Genomic DNA, 24,409 nt, shown 5'->3' on the forward strand with positions numbered 1-24,409 from the left:
ATGTACTCCTAAAGCTGAATATGCACTGATATATACTCCTAAAGCTGAATATACACCCATATATTCTTAAAGCTGACCCAGTCTGTATAAATCTACAAAACTACTGCACGAAGAAGAAACTGCAGGAGTTATTGGTTCCCCCATCCCAAAGTCATGTCCCCCTTTGCTGATGGCTCTGGGGGTGTCTATTCCAGCAAAAACTATTTTTCAAATTCTCAGTGTTGCTCCTTCCCTTCCATGCACTGCCCTGTGCCCGAACCTCAGTTTACACCAACTTGTGGGGTATTTCTGTGCTCGGGAGAAATTGCACAACAAACTGTGAGATGCATTTTCTCCTTTAACCCTTTGTGAATGTGTTAATTTTAGGGCTAAATTAATGGGGGGTTTTTTGAAAAACAATGAAATGTCTAAATTTCACCTCCATATTTTTTAATTTCTGTGAAATGCTTAAAGGATTAACAAACTTCCCAAATGCAGTTTTGCATTATTTGAGGGGTGCTGTTTTGAAAATGGTGTGATTTATGGGGGTTTCTAATTCATAATAATCCCATTCAGAAATGAAGTGGTCCCTAAAAAATTAGTTTGGGAAACTTTCTTGTAAATCTGGAAAATTGCTGTTACACTTGCAAACTTTATAATGTCCAAAATTCATTAACGGACAATTAAAAAATGATGCCAATATAAAGCAGAGATATGGTAGATAATACTCATTAATGTATTTGTGTGATATGACTATCTGTTTGAAAAGCAGAGCATTTCACATTTTGAAAATTGTGATTTTTTTTTCTAAATTTCCATCAAATTTCCCATTTTTAAAAATTATAAATAAATATAAAAATATTGATCAATATTTACCACTAACAAACTTGTGTAAGTTAAATCGTCTCAACCACCACACAAAAAAGGAAAACATACCAACGAATGAATAGTCACCTAACCACAGTCCGATGGCTCTGCAGGGTCTGGCTGTAATGATGTCTGCGGCTCGGCGCTCATTGCACTTCCCTGCACAGACAACACCAGTCAAAGGTTGAATAATGGAGCACAGAACTCAATGCTCCATTATGGCATACGTCCTAACTGTGCCGGATTCTGCAGGACATTCCCGAATTCAGGGTCATATCCCGTAGTGGTGGTCGGCGGGATGTATGTCCTGGCTTCAACTCATCTGCATCTGGAGGATGTAGATGAGTTGAATACAGTATCGGAGGAAGCAGGAGCTGTTGCCAGACAGCTCTTGCTTCAACGCTGTGCTACGGCACCGGGCACGATATGATGACGTCACTCACATTGCACTCGCAGCTTTCCAGAACAGACTGAGACTGCAGACAGGGGATCGAGGTTAAGGTGAGTATCAATGTTTTTATGTTAAATTTTGATGACACATTTAGGAAAAACAGTAACCTAGGGGCAGAGATGGAAGTGGAACAATATACTGGGGGCAGAGATGAAAGGGGAACATTATACTGGGGGTAGAGATGGAAGGAAGGACATGAAACTGGGGGCCGAGATGAGATGGAGCATGAAACTGGGGGCAGGGGAAGGACATGAAACTGGGGGCAGATGGAGGGGGGACATGAAACTGGGGAAAGATGGAAGGGGCATTAAACCATGGGAGTAGCTGGAGGGATACCTTTCTGCTTCTAGCTGCCCAAGTTTAATGTCCCCCTCTAGTTGCCCCCAGTTTAATGTCCTACTTCAGTTGCCATTAATTTATTGTCCCCCTCCAACTACCCCCACTGTTTAATGTCCCCCTCCAACTGCCCCAGTTTCATGTCCCCTCTAGTTTCCCCCAGTTTAAAGTGGGGCACCAGGAGAGGGACTTAATACTGTGGAGCAGTTGGAAAGGAACATTATAATGTGGAGACATATAATGTACGGGTGACTGTAGGATGATTATACTGTGTGGGGGCACATGAAAAATGAATGAGAATGGACGGAGTCAACATAGATGTGGGCGAATCTAAATTTGCAGCGGCACACATATTTTGTCCCTCTTTCTGTTCTTCAAAAGTTGGGAGGTATACACTATGGTATTCATTCATGGTAAGATTGTATGACTTCTATAGAATCTATACATAGGATGAATCTTGCAACGTAAGAAAGGTTGTGGACCATTGCTGTAAGAGAAGATCATGTGCACTCCTATTATTGGGGTGCATTGTTCCCAAATAGGATGTGCCTGTAAAACTGCCTTCTATCAATAAAGACTGTTTTTGTGTTTGACCATGGGTCAGACGCAAAGTATTTTAGATAAAGCAGATTACAGTTAACCAAATTTCATACTCAAAATGACAAGGGGTGCATGTTTCTAGAGGCAGTACATCAATTTATGCTTTTCACTATAGCGTTTAACCCTTTGTATTTACCAAAGGAATTCAGCTGAGAAGAACTATCAAACTTTGGACATTTCATTTTATGGCACAACTTGAACACGTGGGTGTGCACACAGTGGTATTTGTTTGTAGGTGGAAATCCCCAAAACTGGTGTAGTTATCATACTACCTTACCATACTGAGCTTTATGTGATTAATTGTATGACGATAGACAGACAGGCTTAGATACACAGTTTTTGTTTTTTTTTTTACACTAACTTCTTTATTGACTTCATTCAAGGTGTGAAATGTAGAAGTTAGCATTTTAGGTTTAGAAGGAGCCCTGAAGATGATGGGCCCTTGTATGTCTTTGGAGTGTGGGAGGAAACCGGAGTACCCGGAGGAAACCCACGCAAGCACGGGGAGAACATACAAACTCCATGCAGATGTTGCCCTTGGTAAGGACCTGAGTGCTGCAAGGCAATAGTACTAAGTACTGGTGGAACAGAAACAGCATGCAGAACGGCAGCCACTTCTAATGGCACGAGCAGCTCTGGATAATCTGCGCCAGCAGGACGATAACAATCGGCGGACTCTAGAACCTAGGAGAAGCAAATACAATGTAAGTAATGGGACAACATATTACAGGATACTACTGTGATGTCACTGCGGCAGGATGGCAGAGGAGTCTTATCTATACGGGGTAAGGGATCATTGTTCATCATACATGGGACAATCTCATCACTGACAGTGAACATCTATTCCGCATGAAGTATTCTCACTGACTGACATGATACAACATGGAGGGTATTGTCACACTTACCTCTGGCTCTGAGTTCTACATCTCCTATGGTTTGATTTTGTTCTTGTTCTCTCAGGTTTAATGCAGATTTAGAAGGTGACGATTGTACAGACCTGAACAGACCTGACAATGTGTATGAGGATGACGTGCTGCTACTAGTAGTGCTCCTCTTATTGTCACCAGCAGCATTAGAAGGTGACGATTGTACAGACCCGAACAGATCTGACGATGTGTATGAGGATGATGTGCTGCTACTAGTAGTGCTCCTCTTATTGTCACCAGCAGCTTTAGAAGGTGACGATTGTGCAGACCTGAACAGATCTGACGATGTGTATGAGGATGACTTGCTGCTACTAGTAGTGCTCCTCTTATTGTCACCATCAGCTTCAGATGGTGAAGATTCTTTCTGCCTGTTTTATAGAAGAAAAAATGAAAATGAAAATGAATACAGAATACCCAGCTAAATCCACTGCAATGTTACTGAGCTCCCAGCTGTGTGATAAGTGTATTATCATGAGGACAGATGGCAGGAAATATGTCTACACTGCTGACCTGATACCCTAACACTGGTGAGAAAGGCTTCAGCAAATACTGCCCCATCTGGCTAAGTCAGGAAAGATGGCTGGGGTGATGGATACATTTAGTAAAGTGTTACCCCTGTCTTCTATCTGTTGTTCTCTACAGATATCAACCCAGAGATCCCAGTAATAACCCCACAATCTACTCACATTTCTGAGTGGTCCGCGCTGTGCGCCGGGGAACAACCTGGAGAGGACTTGGGATCCTCACTGATCACCATCCTGGTACAGAGCTAAATACACACAAGGAGATACAAGATATAATGTACATAAATATATTGTTTCCCTTTTGCTGTAAATGTATTGTATTATGTTACAGGTAATATAGACATATAGCTCACATACTGGACTTACTTCAGAAAACCTTTGAGTTGATGACACAAAGTTTTTGAGTTCTTGGCAGTCATCGTCCTCGCTTGTTTCCTCCTCATCTGAGACTTTATGGTGCTGTCTCTTAGAATGAGCTACAAGCCACAAGAATTCAAGTGTTATCACAGGTTGTTAGTATAAGACATGACACAGAAACAGAAATCATTTTATCATTACTAATGATGGCAACATAAAGAAACGGAAGACGAGACAAACAACAGCTCGGTCTAGATGACATCTCATTGTACTTACAATCATCAAAGTTGCTGGTGTCCATGTCTGACACTAGCTGAGGAACATACTCAGGCTTCTGACTCAGAATGTTCTCAAAGTCCAAGTCCTTCAGGAATGGGTGAACCTTGAGCTCCTTTGCTCCTCCTGGAAAAATAAGAAAAAAGTGATGGAGAAATTAACAGAGACTGCCAAATGGAGATATGAAGGAAAGATAATCATCTACTATAAGCCATACAGTAAAGAACTGGAAATAGACAGTCACATAAAGTAAAAATTCTCAGTGCTGATCCTCATGAATATGACGTTTGTCTTGTTCCACAGTCCAGGGAGTAATAAGTATATATTAATACTGTTATATATATATTACCTGTTCCGAGTCTACGTGCAGGATCTTTTCTAAGAAGTTTATTGATAATATTTTTTACATCGGGTGGAGGAGCGTTGGCAATAGAATTCCAATATATGTTTCCTATCATATAGAAAAGCAAATATTACAGAAAATAAACCACTGAAGTGTGATAGAAAGCAAACTTCTGATTTACAGAGCAAATATCTAAACCAATCAACCAATTCTAACAATAAAATCAAGGACAATGGTGTCTCATATCATCCGGATTATTCTACTTACTCACGACAATCTTAACAAAAATCTCCGATCTGATTTTCCCATCAAACGGTACAGATCCTACAATGAACTCATATAGGATGATCCCCAATGACCACCAGTCAACGGGTCTTCCGTATCCCAGCTGCATGATAACCTCTGGGGCCATGTAATGAGGGGTACCACAGCTCTGAAAACCAGTAGAAGAAAGACAATGAATTAAAAATCAGTATGACCAAAGATATCAGTGCAAACATTTTCTAGAAGGGAAAATAGAGAAGTTGACAGAGATGAGATCTGTAAAGAGCGAGCTAAGAAGAAGCTAGATTCCTGTAAGTACAGCTGACCTCATGATCGGGGAACTCTTTGCTGATGTTCATGACTGTAGGCTTGTAGAGATTTGTGGCTGGTCTCATAAGGCCGACTTTTGCAAGCCCAAAATCAGTCACTTTAATATGTCCAGTGGGGGTTATCAGAATACTGTGAAAGAAAAGATGGTGTTAGATCCAGGTAATAATCCATAGACTGTAAGATAAGAGGCTGTAACTCTCTTTCCCTTTATTATACTACAAGTGTCACTTACTTGTCAGGCTTCAGGTCTCTGTGCACCACACCATAGCTATGCAGGTATTCTACAGCAAGAACCAGCTCTGCAAAGTACATCCGAGCCAAGGTGACAGGTAAAGAGCCCATTGACTTTAGAAGGCTCCCGCAGTCTCCTCCTGCAGCAGAAAGCAAAAATGACCGGTAAGGGAGTTACACAAGGTAGATCCCACATGTCATATAACGATAAGTAACCTGAGACATAGGGGAACGACATAACATATAGAGATATATAGAGTATATACTATCAGGATGATTGTAGTAATGGTGAAATGGGTGAAATCTAAATACAATGCATATGTCCTACCTCCTACATACTCCATGACCATACACAAGTGAAGTTTGGTTGTAAAGGAGCAGAGCATGGAGACCACAAAGGGACACTCTACGAATGTTAAGATGTCCCTTTCTATAAAGGCCAGTTGTAGCAGGCTTGGATCAAGGTTCTTCTTATCCAGTTTCTTCATAGCAAATAGTTGGTGTGTGTCTTTATGGTGCACTAAGTAGACAGCCCTGGAGAAGAGAAAAATCCATGGATTATAAAGAATAGAGTGATAGACCTACAGTGGACACTACAAATACATGTCTAGTAATATATGAAATAACACTCCATAAACTTGGGAGGTCTACACAATGTCAGGACTGCCAGAGTCCTCATCCATGTCACATCCTCACTGACCTGAATGGTGACTATTGGATGTGGACAGTGATGTGGATCTATATCATTTCTCTATGATAACATTGAACTGGCAGAGGACACAGGCAGAAGCATTGTCATAAGAAATCTGGGACATGTATATAATACCAACATAATACTTACCCAAAAGCCCCACTGCTGACAAGTTTGGAGGTCTCAAAGTCTCTCTTACACGGCTTTCTTGCCGTATTCAATGATCTGATCGAGTTCTAAAGAAGAATAAAAGAAATAACAATAAGACAGAGAAGCTGCAGAAAATAAAAGCTCCAGATGTGGAAACTTCTCCCCTCTATACAATGTCATAACTGATTTACATCACAGCAGATACAGAGGACGTGATACAAGCCGGACTCTGCACAGACCCTATAGAATATAAGGTGTATCCACCATGCACATGTATTATTGTACAGTATTGGATAGTAAGGGATATCACACACTGGAGGTCTCAGTATAAATGTTATTATGTAACACAATAGATCTGATCTACATTAAGAATAGAGATATTTCATGGGGTATAATATCAGATATGTCATTTATACCCAGTTCTCTGGTGATATAAGGACACCTCTCTCCATGATACTTACACTGGCAGATTCTTGGACCTCTGGGGTCTCTGAGATTTTAATTTCTGCATTTGGCAACTCAGATGTATCTAAAATATTGAAGAAGAACAAAGAAGAAACATAATGTATTAGATTATATCAATCTGAAGTACATAATACAATAACATAATGAAGACAATGACGGGGACAATCATGGACAGTCTGGTCTAGATGAAGGGGAGAACTTCTCAAAGAAGTCGGCCATTGGAAAGGATTTATCATACTTGTAAATAGGACGTAGGATGGTCGGCTTACCTTCAGTCAGATCACTTTTTGGTCCCAGTTGACAGCTCTCATGGTCAATTTCAGGTTTTGGAATTTGCCCCTCTTTGGCGTCGCCTTCTGTTTTGTCCTAAAAGTTATAAGACACATAATGAATTTATTTCACACACACTAAATCCCCATATATAGAAGGTAGGAAGAACTAAACCTGGATTTACATGATTTATTTCATTATTGGGTGGAATTACTTTACACTGCAGCTCCTCTCTAGCACATCCACATTAATATATAAGTAACTTATAATCACAACATTTCTATAATAACATCTATTATCAGAACTGCAGCATTTACAAGAAGGACAAATCTGATAACTAAGCAAGACCACAAATAGAGGTCAGAAATAATAACTCCCCACCATTGTCCTGTGAATACAACAGCAGAATACAGGCTGTCATAAAATATCCTGTATCTGCCTGGAGATGACAAGGAAGATCATGAATCTGATGTTCTGATATCTGACTGGCAATGTGGAGAAAACAAAGACATATCATATAGAAGATGATCCTTACCAGGCGTTCCAATGGGGCCAGACGTTCTATCACACACAGGACGTATAGGGCCAGTTCTTTGACAAAGGCCAATTCTCCACTTTGGGATCTTTCTTCAGCCTAAATAGATCAAAGCAAACAGAGAAGGAAAATCATGAGATTAGAACGTGCACAATGGTTTGTGTATAAGATTTGGTCAGGATTTCTACCATTTACCTATTGTAGTAACAACATGTCATGGAATCATGCTGCCTAGTAACACTTAGAATAGCATTCCATAGACTTACAGATGTCGCCATATTATGTGCAACCGGAATTCTCACCGGTATAGCGGCATAGTCAGTCATATTATAAGAAGTATTATGTATATTTATTAGGGCTCCTCCTATCTTCTGCTACAGTTACATTTAGGCCTAAATAACAATTTAAGTGAATAACCTTTTATTACATTATTATTACTATTATTATTATCTATTATCCTATATAAGATCTGTGAGAGGTATATTAATAGTGATGGTGAGCTGTGATGTCATCATGGAATCATGCTGCCTAGTAACACTTAGAATAGCATTCCATAGACTTACAGATGTCGCCATATTATGTGCAACCGGAATTCTCACCGGTATAGCGGCACAGTCAGTCATATTATAAGAAATATTATGTATATTTATTACGGCTCATAGATTTATCTTATTATAGCAAACAACCTGGTTGTTGACCAATGTAGAATAAACTTTATAGTTTTATGTGTTTACTGTTTATGAAATCATTTAGATTATTAATGAAACCATTAAGTCTATGGACATCTTAAAGTGAATCTCCACCATTTAACCTGCGAGTTTTAGACCCTAAAATCTCATTTCTCAAAATATATTTATAGCGATCAGTTTTTTTTGTTTTTTTTTATCTAACATATAATCTACATTATATGTTAACATTTCAATAGTGATGGTGAGCTGTGATGTCATAATGGCCAGCTATGTTCTTTGATGTCATCATGGAATCATTATGTATATTTATATTTATTTATTGTATCTCATTCTGTCTATATTAGTTTTGGTCAACTTACTCCCAGTTATTGCACAGTTTTGGCTGTTAGTATTTTCGATAGTGTTGAACTCAATCTGCCATGATGACAATGCAATGTCATTTTTTTCCATATACTTGTATCTTTTCCCCATAGTATATATCTGTTCTCCCTTCTATATATATTTTTTCCTGCGGGTTTTAGACCCTAAAATCTCATTTCTCAAAATATATTTATAGCGATCAGAGTTTTTTTTTTAATCTACTACAGAATTGCACATCTCTTTCATAGATGTATATTTAAAAGATAAGAGTCTGCCCTCCTGCAGCCACCACTAGAGGGAGCGCAGGAGATTACTGCAGAAAATCTCAGGAAATTGCGTATAATCATGAGCTACATTTACATTTAAGCCTAAATAACAATTTCCTGTGAGTAACCTTCTATTATAGTATTATTACTATTATTATCTATTTTTGTATATAAAATATGTGCAGGGTATCTGCTATTTACCTGTTGTAGTAACGTCCGTATGTTGGTCTGGAGATCCTCAAGATAACTTGAGGTTAGACGACCTTGGTGACATTTGGTCAGGCAATCTCTCACTAGCTCCACCACCAGCCGGTGAGTGAAGCTGAGGATGCCATCAGGTGGTGGAGGCACAGTGTCAGGGGAATAGTTTTTAAGAATCCCCTGTAGCTGTACTTCCACCTCAGCACTGTCGAATAGAAATTCAGACATTGCAATCCAAGCGCAGTCAGTAGGTCACTATCTATAGAGCAAACACTGACAAGTCTGACCCCAAGACTGTGAACGGTTTATTTATAGTGATGGTGAGCTGTGATGTCATAATGGCCAGCTATGTTCTGTGATGTCATCATGGAATCTTGTTGCCTATCAACATTTAGAACAGCAGTCCATAAACCTAAAGATGTCGCCATATTATGTGGAACCGAAATTCTCACCAAAATAGCGGCATAGTCAGTCATATTATAAGAAATATTATGTATATTTATTAGGGCTCATAGATTTATCTTATTATAAATGACCAGCCCCATAATGGCCAACCATGATCTATGATGTCAGCATGGAATCTTGGGCTGCTAACTTTAAGGGACATTACTTAAAAGGTTGTTGCCTTGCACACGGCCTATTTTAGGCCTTGATAGCAAAACCATTTTGTTTGTTTTTCCATCATCACATAATAAGCCCTATAGATTTTTGATTTCTGTCAATGTAACTGTATGAGGACAAGTAAAACCCAGTATGTAATAAAATTAGAGAAACAAAAAAAAGGTACAGACACTCAGAATAATGAGGTCATAAAAGACCAAGATTTATAATTAATAAAATATACAAACTTTAATATTACCACATTAAAAAATTATACAAAATATGAGATGAAAATGGCAACAGTAAATATACAAAAATGAGCACAGCAGTGTCCAATGGAGCCCTAAATAACAATAAAGTACAGATAATAGAGAGATGTACATTTATAAGCGTATAGCACATAGACCAAATGGGTCAGCTATCCAGTGAGGTTCAAATACACAATTGATACCAACAGGATTAGGTAGAGTTGTAGTATAGTAAATTGTGTATGCAGACACAACAGGATTAGGTAGAGTTGTAGTATAGTAAATTGTGTATGCAGACACAACAGGATTAGGTAGAGCTGTAGTATAGTAAATTGTGTATGCAGACACAACAGGATTAGGTAGAGTTGTAGTATAGTAAATTGTGTATGCAGACACAACAGGATTAGGTAGAGCTGTAGTATAGTAGATTGTATATGCAGACACAACAGGATTAGGTAGAGCTGTAGCATAGTAAATTGTGTATGCAGACACAACAGGATTAGGTAGAGTTGTAGTATAGTAGATTGTATATGCAGACACAACAGGATTAGGTAGAGCTGTAGTATAGTAAATTGTGTATGCAGACACAACAGGATTAGGTAGAGTTGTAGTATAGTAAATTGTGTATGCAGACACAACAGGATTAGGTAGAGCTGTAGTATAGTAGATTGTATATGCAGACACAACAGGATTAGGTAGAGCTGTAGCATAGTAAATTGTGTATGCAGACACAACAGGATTAGGTAGAGTTGTAGTATAGTAAATTGTGTATGCAGACACAACAGGATTAGGTAGAGTTGTAGTATAGTAAATTGTGTATGCAGACACAACAGGATTAGGTAGAGCTGTAGTATAGTAAATTGTGTATGCAGACACAACAGGATTAGGTAGAGTTGTAGTATAGTAAATTGTGTATGCAGACACAACAGGATTAGGTAGAGTTGTAGTATAGTAAATTGTATATGCAGACACAACAGGATTAGGTAGAGCTGTAGTATAGTAAATTGTGTATGCAGACACAACAGGATTAGGTAGAGTTGTAGTATAGTAAATTGTGTATGCAGACACAACAGGATTAGGTAGAGCTGTAGTATAGTAGATTGTATATGCAGACACAACAGGATTAGGTAGAGCTGTAGTATAGTAAATTGTGTATGCAGACGTCTGCAAATATACAAAAGGCCTCACTGTAATAATGATGGTATAGTGGCCAAACACACAATTGTTAGTTATTAAATATTAAAGTGCAAGGAAAAAGGATAATATAAAATGTACATGGAGCTTGCTCTACAATAGTTAGGTTTAGTCACAAGGTGTACAACACATCATATACATATTGAAGAGTAAAGATTACCCATCATAAAAGCAGCATGAGAATAAATTATAGGGCATTAAGAGGACATGCCGGCTCTCACCCGACGCGCGCGTTTCTGCACGCCTGCCTTCTGAGCGGAGTGTATAGTCAGTGTGAAGGCTCCGCTGCGGGTCCATAGGAATGAATAAAAGCAGCCGGCACACAGCCTTTAACCCCCTGCACGCCGACTGCGTCCATTCATTCTAATGGGAGACTAGCTAACATCTCTATTAGCTACTTACCTGCAGAGATGGCTGGTCCAATGCCCGGTGTTCTCGTTCTTCTTTGCGTCACTGCCCCCGCCTCCCAGGTTAGTGTTAAAGAGCTAGGAAGAAAGCTGGGCTTGTGGCTTAGGAGAGTGTGGGCGGGTACTGGGAGGGGAAACATCACGTCTCCCCGTCCTCTACCCTCCCACACTCTCCTAACCTATGAGGCATTTGCAGCAAGGCGAAGAAGAATGAGAACACCGAGCACCGGACCAGCCATCTCTGCAGGTGAGTGGACACCAGGGGAGACTAAGTAGCCAGAGGATTAAAAAAAGAATCCTCTGGCTACTTAGTGATTAAAAAACAATCACTACACAGCGTGGATTTTAACAATTAAAGCGTTCAATTGTTAGATTCCATGCTGTGTAATGAATAGGATTGTTTTTAAAATCCGATCTCCGATTAGTAAAAAAATCCCATTGACTTGCATTGTGATCGGAATTGGAATCGAGATCGGGTTCGAATGAAAAATGATCGGAAATCAGATTTCAAAATTGATCCTGAAAAGTCAAGATCGGTTCAACCCTAGCAAGGACTTATTTTTGCAGAAAACCTGACGTTTTTATGTTTTTGTGATAACTCTGCTGTGCTATGCCCGGGAAACAATGGATGTCTTATGTCTAGAGATGAGTGAACATTAAAATATTCGATATTCGTTATTCATTTCGAATAGCTGCTTAATATTTGACTATTCGATCGAATATCGAACCCCATTATAGTCTATGGGGAAAAATGCTTTGTTTCAGGGGATCCCACCATTTGACTCAGGAGGTTCACCAAGTCCACTATGACACCCCAGGAAATGATGCCAACACCTCTGCAATGCAACTGGGACAGCAGGGGAAGCATGCCTGGGGGCATCTAACACACCAAAGTCCCTGTATTACCCCACCATCACAGCCTATCAACTGCACACTTTCCACACTCCAAAAAACCTCTAGCAAAGTTGGAAAATACCTGGAAACCTTCTTTTCTCCCCAATTGGATGGACAGAAACCCAAATTTAAAAATAAAGAACATTAATAAGCAGCCCTTAAATCACGTTGCGCATGACAACCACAGATGGAATAGGCAATGGGAAATCCAACAGCCCTCACCCTTAACTGTCCTTGTTCATGTGTGTGTGATGTGGTGAGACCTTCAAAAATTCACTTTTCTGGCTCTTAACATGAGCCCTTCCAAATTAGGTTAACCTTTTCGCTGCCAAGGGTCTCTGGAAATTTTGCACCTCCAGTAGCCAGAGCAATTTTCACAGTTTTGACATGTCTGAATAAAATGCATATTTCTAAATGAAATGTTTTTCACAGACCCCCATACCAATATACTTTCTGAAAGCAGGGAGCCAGGGGAATATAGCTTGAACAGTTCTATCTTGGAATGCTACATTATACTTGTATACATTTGAGTTAAAGTTTTTTTTCTAAAAAAAAAAATCCAAAATTCCAAATTTCCGACTTAAACTCTACCACATGCACGGATATACTGACATCATTTCTTTAGTATAATAAAGTCTAAGGTGCCTTTAATTCATCAATACTACATATATGTGACTAAACTCCCTTTAAGACCCTAAAAAAGTGCACCTCAAAATCTTGTTTTTGGCCTTAAATGTGAAAAAAATAGTAGCATGAATAAAACAGGCCATAGAAATTACAATCAATGACTAAACCCCATAAACCTATATATTTCCAAACAGCAGACACCCTGGCGATCCTAAAAATACCATCTAGCTTATTATACTCACAGCCACCTTCATGCAAGTTTTTATCAAACATTGATTTTTTGCAAAAATTACACAAAGGTTCAGCTTTGAGACTAAATCTCTGAGACAGTTTGAACTATATAGACAGAAAACTGTCACAGCTGAGCTCTTTGTGCACTAGGCAATACTAAGTTTAACAGTATATAATTGCTTAAATTTAAAGAAGAATCCCTTAACTTAAAGACGTTATAGGAAATAGGGGGTTTGGATAATAGAAGGGGAGGGGGGTAGGTATATCAGGGACAGGGGTAAGGTGCTAAGAATTTGAAAAAGGGGTATGTACGTGTATAAATTTTATTCTGTTAGTGTAAATGAATGGATATGTACGTGTATAAATGTTATTCTGTTGTAAGTGAATGGAAGTGCTGGAATTGAGTGGTGGAAGTGCTTAGTGCTTAGTGACACTGCTTCCTGGGCTCCTCATTTTACAAAGGTAAGGACAGTTTCTATGCAGATAGGAATGATCTGATGACCTATTGGTCACCAGTAGGGTTGAGCGTTCGTGTTCGGAAAAAATCGGATTCCGATCGGCGATCAAGAAAATTTCACGATCGGAATTCCGAATACGATCTTTTTAGGTGGGATCGAGATCGGTAGTATTTCCCACAATGCCTTCACACTGAGCATATTGTGTATACTCACTGTGAAGGCTCCGCTGCAGCCGGCACACAGCCTTAACCCCCTGTGCGCCGGCTGCCTCCATTCATTGGAATGGGAGGCTAAACTAACATCTCTAGCAGCTACTTACCTCTAGAGATGGCTGCTCCGGTGCCCTCCTTCTTCTTGCCTCGCTGCCCCGCCTCCCAGGTTAGTGTTTATAGCGCTAGGTAGGTGGGACTTGTAGCTTAGGAGAGTGTGGGCGGGTACAGGGCGGGGAGACGTGACGTCTCTCCTCCCAGTACCCGCCCATACTCTCCTAACCCGCCCACACTCTCCTAACCTGGCAGGGAGGGGGCAGGGAGCAGCATGGAGCGGCAGCGAAGCAAAGAAGAAAGAAGGACCGGGCACCGGACCAGCCATCTCTGGAGAAAATTTCACGATCGGAATTCCGAACACGATCTTTTTAGGTGGGATTGAGATCGGTAGTATTTCCCACAATGCCTTCACACTGAGCATATTGTGTATACTCAGTGTGAAGGCTCCGCTGCAGCCGGCACACAGCCTTAACCCCCTGTGCGCCGGCTGCCTCCATTCATTGGAATGGGAGGCTAAAATATGTCAGGGGGTTCAAAGTTGGTCCAGACACTCACTATTTTGCAGCATTCGCTGATGATCTGTTACTTTTTGTCTCAGACCCTATTCGAACTTTCCCCCATATCATTGCCTTATTGGATAAATTTGGTCAACTGTCCAATTTTAAAATTAACTACTCAAAATCTGAAGCAATGAATATTTCCTTATCTATTCCAGAACTTAGAGTAATTCAACAACAATCGCCATTTACCTGGCAATCCTCTAAATTAAAATATTTAGGTACATATATTACCAAGGATCCCGACTCCCTCTTCCAAGCCAATTATCTGACCCTGCTAAAGTCAATTCAAGATTACCTTAACTCTCTTTCTACTCCATACATTTCTTGGATGGGAAGGAAAAATTTATTACGAACTTATATCCTCCCTAAATTTATTTATCTCATGAACATGGTCCCTATTCCCATCCCACGTTACTACTTTAAAAAAGTTAGATCATTGTTTATTTCCTTTCTCTGGGGAGGTAAGGCGATTAGATTGTCATATGAGCGTCTGATTAGACCTAAGAGGTTTGGTGGCTTTGGCATGCCGGATGTATGGACCTATTACAGAGCAATTTTATTGAAGAGATGGTTGCGTTTACATTCTACAAACTGCGAGGCATTAGACATCTCACTGGAATTAAACTCTCTAAACCCTCGTCTCAGGGCCAGTTTTTGGGGACTAGTCCCACATAATGAAATACCTTTTAAAATTTTGTCCGCAGTGGCGAGGATGCTCAAAGAAACACAGGCTTCTGCTTCTCTTGTTGGGTCTCCTCCCTCATCTCTCCCTGGGGATCTAGTCCCCTTTTTACTTCGCCCGAAAGCAAGAGACATTTCGGAGGCGTGGAAATTATTAGATAAATATAAGTTAAGTGATCTCTTGAGCTGGGACTCAATACCGGGACACATCTTGGACAGAGCACACACTTTTCTACAGGTTTCTGACTTACAGAACACCCACGCGCTCCTTAAAAAGTCCTTTCCCCACTCTCCATCAGTGCCATGGTTTGAATCTTTGCTCTCCCGCCCTAATACCTCCAAAGGTATGATCCAGTGGCGTAACTAGGAATGGCGGGGCCCCGTGGCGAACCTTTGACATGGCATCCCCCCCCCCCCCCGGCTGACATCGAAAACCCCGACCAACGCCGAAAACCCCGCACGACCCCACCCCCCGCATTCCTACGCACACTATTACGCTCCATAGTGGCCCCTGCACAAATTATTATACCCCATAGTGGCCCCTGCACACATTATTATACCCCATAGTGGCCCCTGCACACAGTATTATACCCCATAGTGGCCCCTGCACACAGTATTATACCCCATAGTGGCCCCTGCACACAGTATTATACCCCATTTGGCCCCTGCACACATTATTATACCCCATAGTGGCCCCTGCACACAGTATTATCCCCCATAGTGGCCCTGCACACAGTATTATGCCCCATTGTGGCCCCTACACACAGTATTATCCCCCATTGTGGCCCCTTCACCCACTATTATGCCCCGTTGTGGACACCCATTAACAATTATTATACTCTGGGGTCTTTTCAGACCCCAGAGTATAATAATCGGAGACCCGGGGGAAGAACAACATAAAAAAAAAAAAACACTGTAACTTACCTGTCTCCCGACTCCCCGCTGGCGGCCATCTTCAATGACGTCAGGGACGTCATGTGACCGGGAGTCTGCGTCGCGACGCATTAGGACGCAGGCCCCGATCATGTGACGTCTGAGACGTCACACAAGTAGGCCGAAGCCTGCGCGGAGCCTGGAGAGGTAAGTAACACAGTTTTTTATGTTCAGTTACCTCTCCTGCACTTCCGATCATTATACTCGGGGGTCCGAAAAGACCCCCGAGTATAATAGTGCTTGTGGGGCCCGCAGTGTCACTTACCGATCCCGGCCCCTGCCAGGATCGGTAAGTAAATAGGGCCCGTTAGTGGCTGGAGTAACTCCAGCCGGTAACGGCCTATTAAAAAAAAAAAAAAAACGCAGCGGTAGCGGCTGCCACCGGGCCCCTAATGTCCCGGGCCCTGTGGCAGCTGCTACTGCTGCTACCACGGTAGTTACGCCACTGGTATGATCTCTTTGTTATACAATTTTCTGTTAACGCACCCACACTCGCCCAAGCCTGCTTATATTTCTAAGTGGGAAAAAGATTTAGGGCGCACATTTTCGGAGCCAGAGATCTCCCATATCCATAATAGATCCCACGGATTCTCTCCGTGTATAAGAATCCAAGAAAACTCTTTTAAAATCCTCACGAGATGGTATAGAGGACCTGTTGATTTGAAAGTGATGCACCTGCATCGAGACGATAAATGCTGGAGATGTGGTGAAGGTGGAGGTACATTAGCACACCTATTTTGGTTTTGCGACATGATAAAACCTTTTTGGCACCAAGTAGAATCAATTTTGCGTCAGATAACTAAAATTAATATAACACTTTCACCAGTTTCAGTCTTGCTTTGGCTGCCTGCTAACTCATGGTTTCCCTCAAGGAAGGATCTTGCCACCATTATGGTACAAGCCGCAAAATTGCTCATTCCGCTTCATTGGCTGGATAAAGATCCACCAACTATTTCAGAGTGGCTAGACAAGATTAACGAAATAGCCAGACTTGAAGAGTTGTACAGCTGGGAGCTGAGGAAACATCAGTTATACACCAAACTTTGGGGACCTTGGTTTGAATATCGTAGACAATCTAACCCTCGTCCTTAACTCCTTATCTCTACCACCACATTCCCCACATGAGACTTTACAAATACTGTTCTTTGTTCATAGGCGCTCTTGGTAGCTCAGCAAGGACCCAGGACCTAGAACCATTCCTTCCTTACCGTGCTCTATTGCGATCTGTTCATATATATTGCTCCAGAACCTGTTTCCCCACTTTTATTGTTTTTCTTTATGTTATATACTTTGCACTTCAAAATGCTGTTTATGTGCTATATAATTACCTTGCACTTTAGTGCTTTTGTTTGTTTGACCTTATTTTCAATAAAAAGAGAATTTGAAAGGAATGGGAGGCTAAACTAACATCTCTAGCAGCTACTTACCTCTAGAGATGGCTGCTCCGGTGCCCTCCTTCTTCTTGCCTCGCTGCCCCGCCTCCCAGGTTAGTGTTTATAGCGCTAGGTAGGCGGGGCTTGTAGCTTAGGAGAGTGTGGGCGGGTACAGGGCGGGGAGACGTGACGTCTCTCCTCCCAGTACCCGCCCATACTCTCCTAACCCGCCCACACTCTCCTAACCTGGCAGGGAGGGGGCAGGGAGCAGCATGGAGCGGCAGCGAAGCAAAGAAGAAAGAAAGACCGGGCACCGGACCAGCCATCTCTGGAGGTAAGTGGACACCAGGGGGGACTAAGTAGCCAGAGGATTAAAAAATAATCCTCTGGCTACTTTAGTGATTCACTACACAGCGTGGATTCTAACAATTGTTAGATTCCATGCTGTATAGTGAATAGGATTGCTTTTAAAATCCGATCTCCGATTAATTAAAAAATTCCATAGACTTGCATTGGGATTGGAATTGGGATCGAGATCGGGTTCGAATGAAAAATGATTGGAAATCGGATTTTAAAATCGATCCTGAAAAGTCAAGATCGGCTCAACCCTAGTCACCAGATGTTACCTTACTCTGAAGCTCAGACATTTTTAACTTCCAAATGAGATGGAAATTGTGAGTGTCACAATACATCTCAGCACAGTAGCACAGTGCCCATTCTTCAGCACCACAGATAAGAGAAGGACAGAGATAGCAGGACCTGCAGTCTTTTTTATGTGATAGCTGTGATCAGTGATAAGCTTATCACTGGCTTATCTGAAATCTAGGAACACCGGCTATAAAATAAGCCAGTGATAAGCTGACCAAAAGGTCACTTCTCACAGCTATCAGTTAAAAAAAACGGCAGTACGCTCCCTCTTTCCCTCTTATCTATGGTACTGAGATTGTGCAGCAATCGTATACAGTGCAACTGTGACATCAATCTTGTGAATAGTGTCACAATTTTAATTTCATTTGGAAGCTATGAACATGGGCTATAAAATAAGCCAGTGATCAGCTGTCCAAGGGGTTGCTGATCACAGCTGTCAACTAAAGAAGTCAGCAGTACCGCACAGTGTCGGCACTATTGAAGGGGGTGAGAGAGACCTCACAAAAAGTGTTACAGTTAGATAAAAACTGCAAGTAGATTCACAATTTTATCTCATTTTATAGCCCATGTTCCTAGCTTTCAGATGAGATGGAATCTGCAAATCTACTTGCAGGTTTCATCTCTCTGTAAGGCTTTATGTGAGCTCTTTCTCGTCCCCTTCAATAGTGCCGACACTGTGCGGTACCGCTGACTTCTTTAGTTGACAGCTGCGATCAGCAACCCCTTGGACAGCTGATCATTGGCTTATTTTATAGCCCATGTTCAACGCTTCCAAATGATATTACAATTGTGACACTATTCACAATATTCATCTCACAGTATTAGTATGTACCCGTTCTTCAGCAGTACAGACAAGCGAGGGACAGATGGAGCGATATCGCTGTCTTTTTTATGTGATAGCTGCGATCAGCGACCTTTTGGACAGCTGATCGCTGGCTTATTTTGTAGCCCATGTTCCTAGCTTTCAAATGAGATGAAAATTGCAACGATGCTTGTAATTTTCATCTCACTGTAAAGCTTTATGTGAGCGCTCCCCCCCTCCCCCACTTCTACTGTCGCATCACAGAGCGGTACCACCGTGTTTTTTAGTTGACAGCTGCGATCAGTGACCTCCTAGTCAGCTGATCGCTAGCTTATTTTAAAGGGCAGGCTCTTGGCTTTCATATAAGCTGAAAATGGCAGCTCACTATACTACTTTTCAGCTCACTACACTACTTTTTATAGTGCCTCCCCTACATTTCTATAGAAAAAACAAGGAGCAGAATCTGCCTATATTAACAGTTTTGGGGGTACTATTCCGTTATCGGGCCAGCAGCAGCGCATTTCAGCACCAGCTTTCGGGACAGCAGTTCAGTTCAGCAGCGGGAATTACAATGACATCCGAGGACTGCTGGCCCGATGCTTGTGCCCAGTAGCCAGTACATCAATGACCCCCCCTCCATCTCCTCCTCCTTCCAGTGCTGCCCCCCAGCTCTCCTTACATCTACCCCGTACCCTCTCCCCGCCACATGACTAAGCCGATGCTGGCCCGATGATAGAGGCCGTGCTTGTGTGTAGTAGGCAGTACATCGATCGATGCCCTCATCCTCCTCTTCCTTCCAGTGCTGCCCCCCAGCTCTTCTTACATCTGCCCCGTACCCTCTCCCTGTAATAGGCCTCACCGTAAATCTTGAGCAATGAATGCTACTAGATAGCCGCCGGACGCTGCAGAAAGTTTGTCCCTCCGGCTCGCTGTAGCTCACCGTTCCTATAGTCGGCGTGTTTCTTGTCAGGGCCTGGATTGAGCCCCGGTGTCTTTCCTTTCGGTCTCGGTACTAGCGCTGAGGTGAGGCCTAGTCGTGTGGCGGGGAGAGGGTACGGGGAAGATGTAAGGAGAGCTGGGGGGCAGCACTGGCAGGAGGAGAAGGATGGGGGAGGGGGGTCATCGATGTACTGGTTACTGGGCACAAGCATCGGGCCAGCAGTCCTCGGATGTCATTGTAATTCCCGCTGCTGAACTGCTGTCCCGAAAGCTGCTGCTGAACTGCGCTGCTGCTGGCCCGATAACGGAATAGTACCGTTTTGGGAGCAATTGGTGACCTCTAGGTCACCAGATCATTTTGCTATTTGAAAGTAAAGATTCTTGGCTTTAAAATGACACCAAAACTGTCAAGATAACCCAATTTTTGACAGAGTTATGGGCTTCAGTAGCAAGGACGCAGTAGCTACGTCCTCCGCTACTGAAGTGCCACCTTGGGAGCACGTATAGCTACGTGCTTGGCAGCGAAAGGGTTAAAAGTAGAGATGAGCGAACAGTAAAATATTCCATATTCGTTATTTTTTTTGAATAGCCGCTCAATATTCGACTATTCGATCGAGTATCGAACCCCATTGTAGTCTATGGGGAAAAATGCTTCGTTTCCGAGGATCCCACCATTCGACTCAGGAGGGTCACCAAGTCCACTATCATACCTCAGAAAATGATGTCAACGCCTCTGGAATGCAACTCGGACAGCAGGGGAAGCATACCTGGGGGCATCTAACACGTTCAAGTAACAGTATTACCCCACTATCACAGCCTATCAACTAGACACTTTCCAAACTCAATAGAACCTCTATGAAATTTGAAAAATACTTGGAAACCTTCTTTCCTCCACAATAGTATGGACAGAAACACAAATTTAAAGCTAAAGAAACATTAGCATGCACCCCTTTAAATCGTGATGCCCATGACAACCACAGATGGCATAGGTAATGGGAAATCCAACAGCCCCCACCCTTAACTGTCATTGTGTGTGTGCGTGTGTGTGTGATGTGGTAAGTAGGGTTAAGCGATCGTGTTCGGAAAAAATCGGATTCCGATCGGCTATTGAAAAAATGTCACGATCGCGATCGGAATTCCGAACACGATCTTTTTAGGTGGGATCGAGATCGGTAGTATTTCCCACAATGCCTTCACACTGAGTATATAGCGTATACTCAGTGTGAAGGCTCTGCTGCGGTTCCATAGGAATGAATGGAAGCAGCCGGCACACAGTCTTAACCCCCTGCGCGCCTGCTGCCTCCATTCATTCTAATGGGAGACTAAAGTAGCATCTCTATTAGCTACTTACCTCCGGAGATGGCTTCTCCGCTGCTGTTCGCCTCGCTGCCGCTCCAGCTGCAGTCTTCTTCGCCTCGCTGCCCCCTCCCTGCCAGGTTAGGAGAGTGTGGGCGGGTTAGGAGAGTGTGGGCGGATGGGTACAGGGCGGGGAGACGTGACGTCTCCCCTCCCAGTACCCGCCCACATTCTCCTAACCTGGCAGGGAGGGGGCAGCGAAGGGAGAAGAAGACTGCAGCTGGAGCGGCAGCGAGGCGAACAGCAGCGGAGCAGCCATCTCCAGAGGTAAGTAGCTAATAGAGATGCTACTTTAGTCTCCCATTAGAATGATCATCAAGTCCTGGGGGTAACTTTTATTTAGAGGACCGCAAAGGTGGAGAATTGGCTGCAACCACTACAAGCGGTAATGGTCCTCTAATATCGGACTCTACATTACCTCTACAGGGTTCTGATCAGGTGTTAATAGTCCAAACAACATGCTCCAATACTTTAGATGTAGATCAGAAACCACTTTCCCTTCCGACACCAGATTTAACCAAGCTTCACCATCATCATCCTGCTGAGATGGAGCCACTAAAGGAAACCTTGCCTTCAAAGGCATGTTTGTGGAGCTGCGACTGAGCCAAATCTAAACACAGAGTCCTTTGGAACGGAACAAAATTCACCATCAGTGTTTTTGGCCCTTTGGGTGAGTTGAGCCTTGCACCAACACGTATCCCGTAACATCAGGGCCCTAAGTTCTGCGCAAAGTTGCACAAAGTTCCACTTGACCACCGACGCGTGGACAAGTGTGTGCTGTTTCATCCAGATATAATCATACCGTCCATACTTAGATTGTATTCTTTGTAATCCATGCTGCCACCTGCTGTCCTTTTTCTGTATGACAGCCTGTAGTTATTAATTCTGTACATGCCTTCACTTCCTGGTTCAAGGGTAACTGTTTCCTGTTTTCTTTATCACTAGTCTCCATGTTCTGGGAGAGACACCCTTGGACTGAGCAGCAGAAGGCATCAGTTTTCGACCACATACTCACACTCACTTATCACAAACTTCACTTATGAGTAGTTGCTCACACTTGCTGTACCATCCTGATTGTTACACCTGTATTCCTGGAGAAGTGCTGCATTTCCATCATATGCTGTATGTCCAGTCTTCCAAATAAACAAGCCTGAACTTCACCATTCCTGATGTGCATCATCTCTCCGGACGCTGAGCAACATGGTCCTGTCTGCCCTGCATTGAGGAAACGAAGGTAGGACCTCTCCCAGCCCCTATCCACCTGCCACATCTTCATTCGCCTCATGTGGGGACAGAACAGTCGAAAACTGCCTTGAAGCCCGGCCCCAACCTGTAGTAACCCCTCTGCCTGCCCATATATCACAACTCTGCTCTGCTAAGAAACTGTCTGCAGTGTCACCCTAGTCTGCATTGTGTATAGAGACTCTCTGTATGTTATACAACATTGATGCAGATTGTCGGACTGCAATACCCCATGATTCTCCAAAACAGCTTGGGAATCTTGTCAGAACACCTTAATTAAGCTGCACTGCGGTTTCCAGGCCCCAATTCAAAAGTCCAGTTTCTTAAAGAGACAGCGCACCTTAAACCAAAATGGCCGAAAAGGACTCTGCATTGTTCCCCAGTGTCGAAACAGAGCAAATACAGCCCGATACTACTTACCATGAAGAACGGGAAGTAGAGTCAGCACCAGAAGCAGGCCAAGACTCACGACCTGTACGCTCTCTTAAGCCAACCGTAAAGGTCCTTGAGAACTACCATTACATGAAGGATGAGTTCAATGACAACCTGCATGACCTATGGGAACGAGTCACCTCCCTCATGTCAAGCATCCAACGCCACAAAAATGATGCAGCTAGTCTACAGGACACTATAAAACGGCTAGATGTGACCCATGGAAGGTACAAGAGGTTATCCACAAGGTACGCTGCCTTCCTAAAAGACTCTAATATTGATGAAGCCTTATCAGAGCTAAGCAAAGCAGATTCCACAAACAGAAAAAGGGATGCTGCTGTGCAAGATGCCAAAGATAAAGCAGAGCTCCATATCACTTATCTGCAAGAAGCCAGATCTAACAGGTCAGGCTCATCCAAGCACTCTTCTCGATCATACAGATCATCCTGCTCAAGAACTTCTGCCCTCAGCGACAGAATTCTAGAGGCTCGTTTAAACGCAGAGCGATCCAAACTAAGACGTTCCTACGCAGAAAAGAAAGCAGAGGCAGAGGCAGAAGCCAAGAAAGCAGAGGCGGAGACAGAAGCCAAGAAAGCAATGGCAGAGGCAGAGGCAGAAGCCAAAGCAAAGATCCTTCAAACAGAAATGGAGGAAAAAATTGCATTAGCTGAAGTAACAATACTCGAGCAAGCTTTGAAGCAAAACCTCGACCCAATTTGCCTACCACCACTGGAAGAAGATGATCCAGCTGTTCGTACCAGAGTCTACGTACAGAGACAGATATCTGCAGCACATGCCTTCTCCAGTGACATTCTACCCGACAATGTGGAAACATCCAAGTCAGCCCAACCTACGGTGCCAGTGTTACCCACAGCATCTGCAGAGACCCAAGACCAATGCCATAATGTGTCCCCTCAGGAGCAGCAATCATCACAAAACGACCACAAGACGCATTCCAGCCCATCTCCACAGTTCAAGCCGCAGTCATCGAAATCTCCAGAGGTTAAACCACAGCTCAACCCTGCAGCGACATCATTCTACCCAGGAGCAATTCACCCTTTCACGCCACACAGCTTATACGCCCAAGGAGCACCACAAGCTAACACGGCAACAAGGAGTGAAGGATCAGACATGTCTGAATTTGCCAGGTTTATGGTGAGCAGAGAGCTGATCAGTACCAGCCTCTCAAAGTTTGATGATTGTGCAGAGAACTACAGAGCCTGGAAGGCTACCTTCAAGGCCGCCATTGCCGACCTCAACCTATCTGCGGAACAGGAGCTCGACCTTATGGTTAAATGGTTGGGTCCTGACTCCTCAAACCGTATCAAAAGTCTTCGGACCGTCTATGTGGGGCAAGCGGAATCAGGTCTCGCTGCTGCCTGGTTAAGACTCGAAAGAACCTATGGT

At 42.8% G+C, this 24,409-nt stretch overlaps 1 protein-coding gene and 1 long non-coding RNA gene across 2 annotated transcripts in view; one reads left to right on the forward strand and one right to left on the reverse strand.

Moving 5' to 3' along the window:
* LOC142198553 (uncharacterized) overlaps window positions 1-24,409 on the forward strand; it is a 163,828-nt gene that overhangs the window by 134,927 nt on the left and 4,492 nt on the right. The gene's annotated exons all lie outside the window — the stretch shown is intronic.
* Window positions 22,555-24,409, reverse strand: part of LOC142198570 (uncharacterized) — a 269,412-nt gene continuing 267,557 nt past the window's right edge. The window contains exon 3 of the long non-coding RNA XR_012715362.1: window positions 22,555-22,658. This is a non-coding gene — a long non-coding RNA (uncharacterized LOC142198570). The remainder of the gene's footprint in view (window positions 22,659-24,409) is intronic.

The sequence above is a fragment of the Leptodactylus fuscus genome, chromosome 1 (assembly GCF_031893055.1).
Source record: "Leptodactylus fuscus isolate aLepFus1 chromosome 1, aLepFus1.hap2, whole genome shotgun sequence".
Lineage (NCBI taxonomy): Eukaryota > Metazoa > Chordata > Amphibia > Anura > Leptodactylidae > Leptodactylus > Leptodactylus fuscus.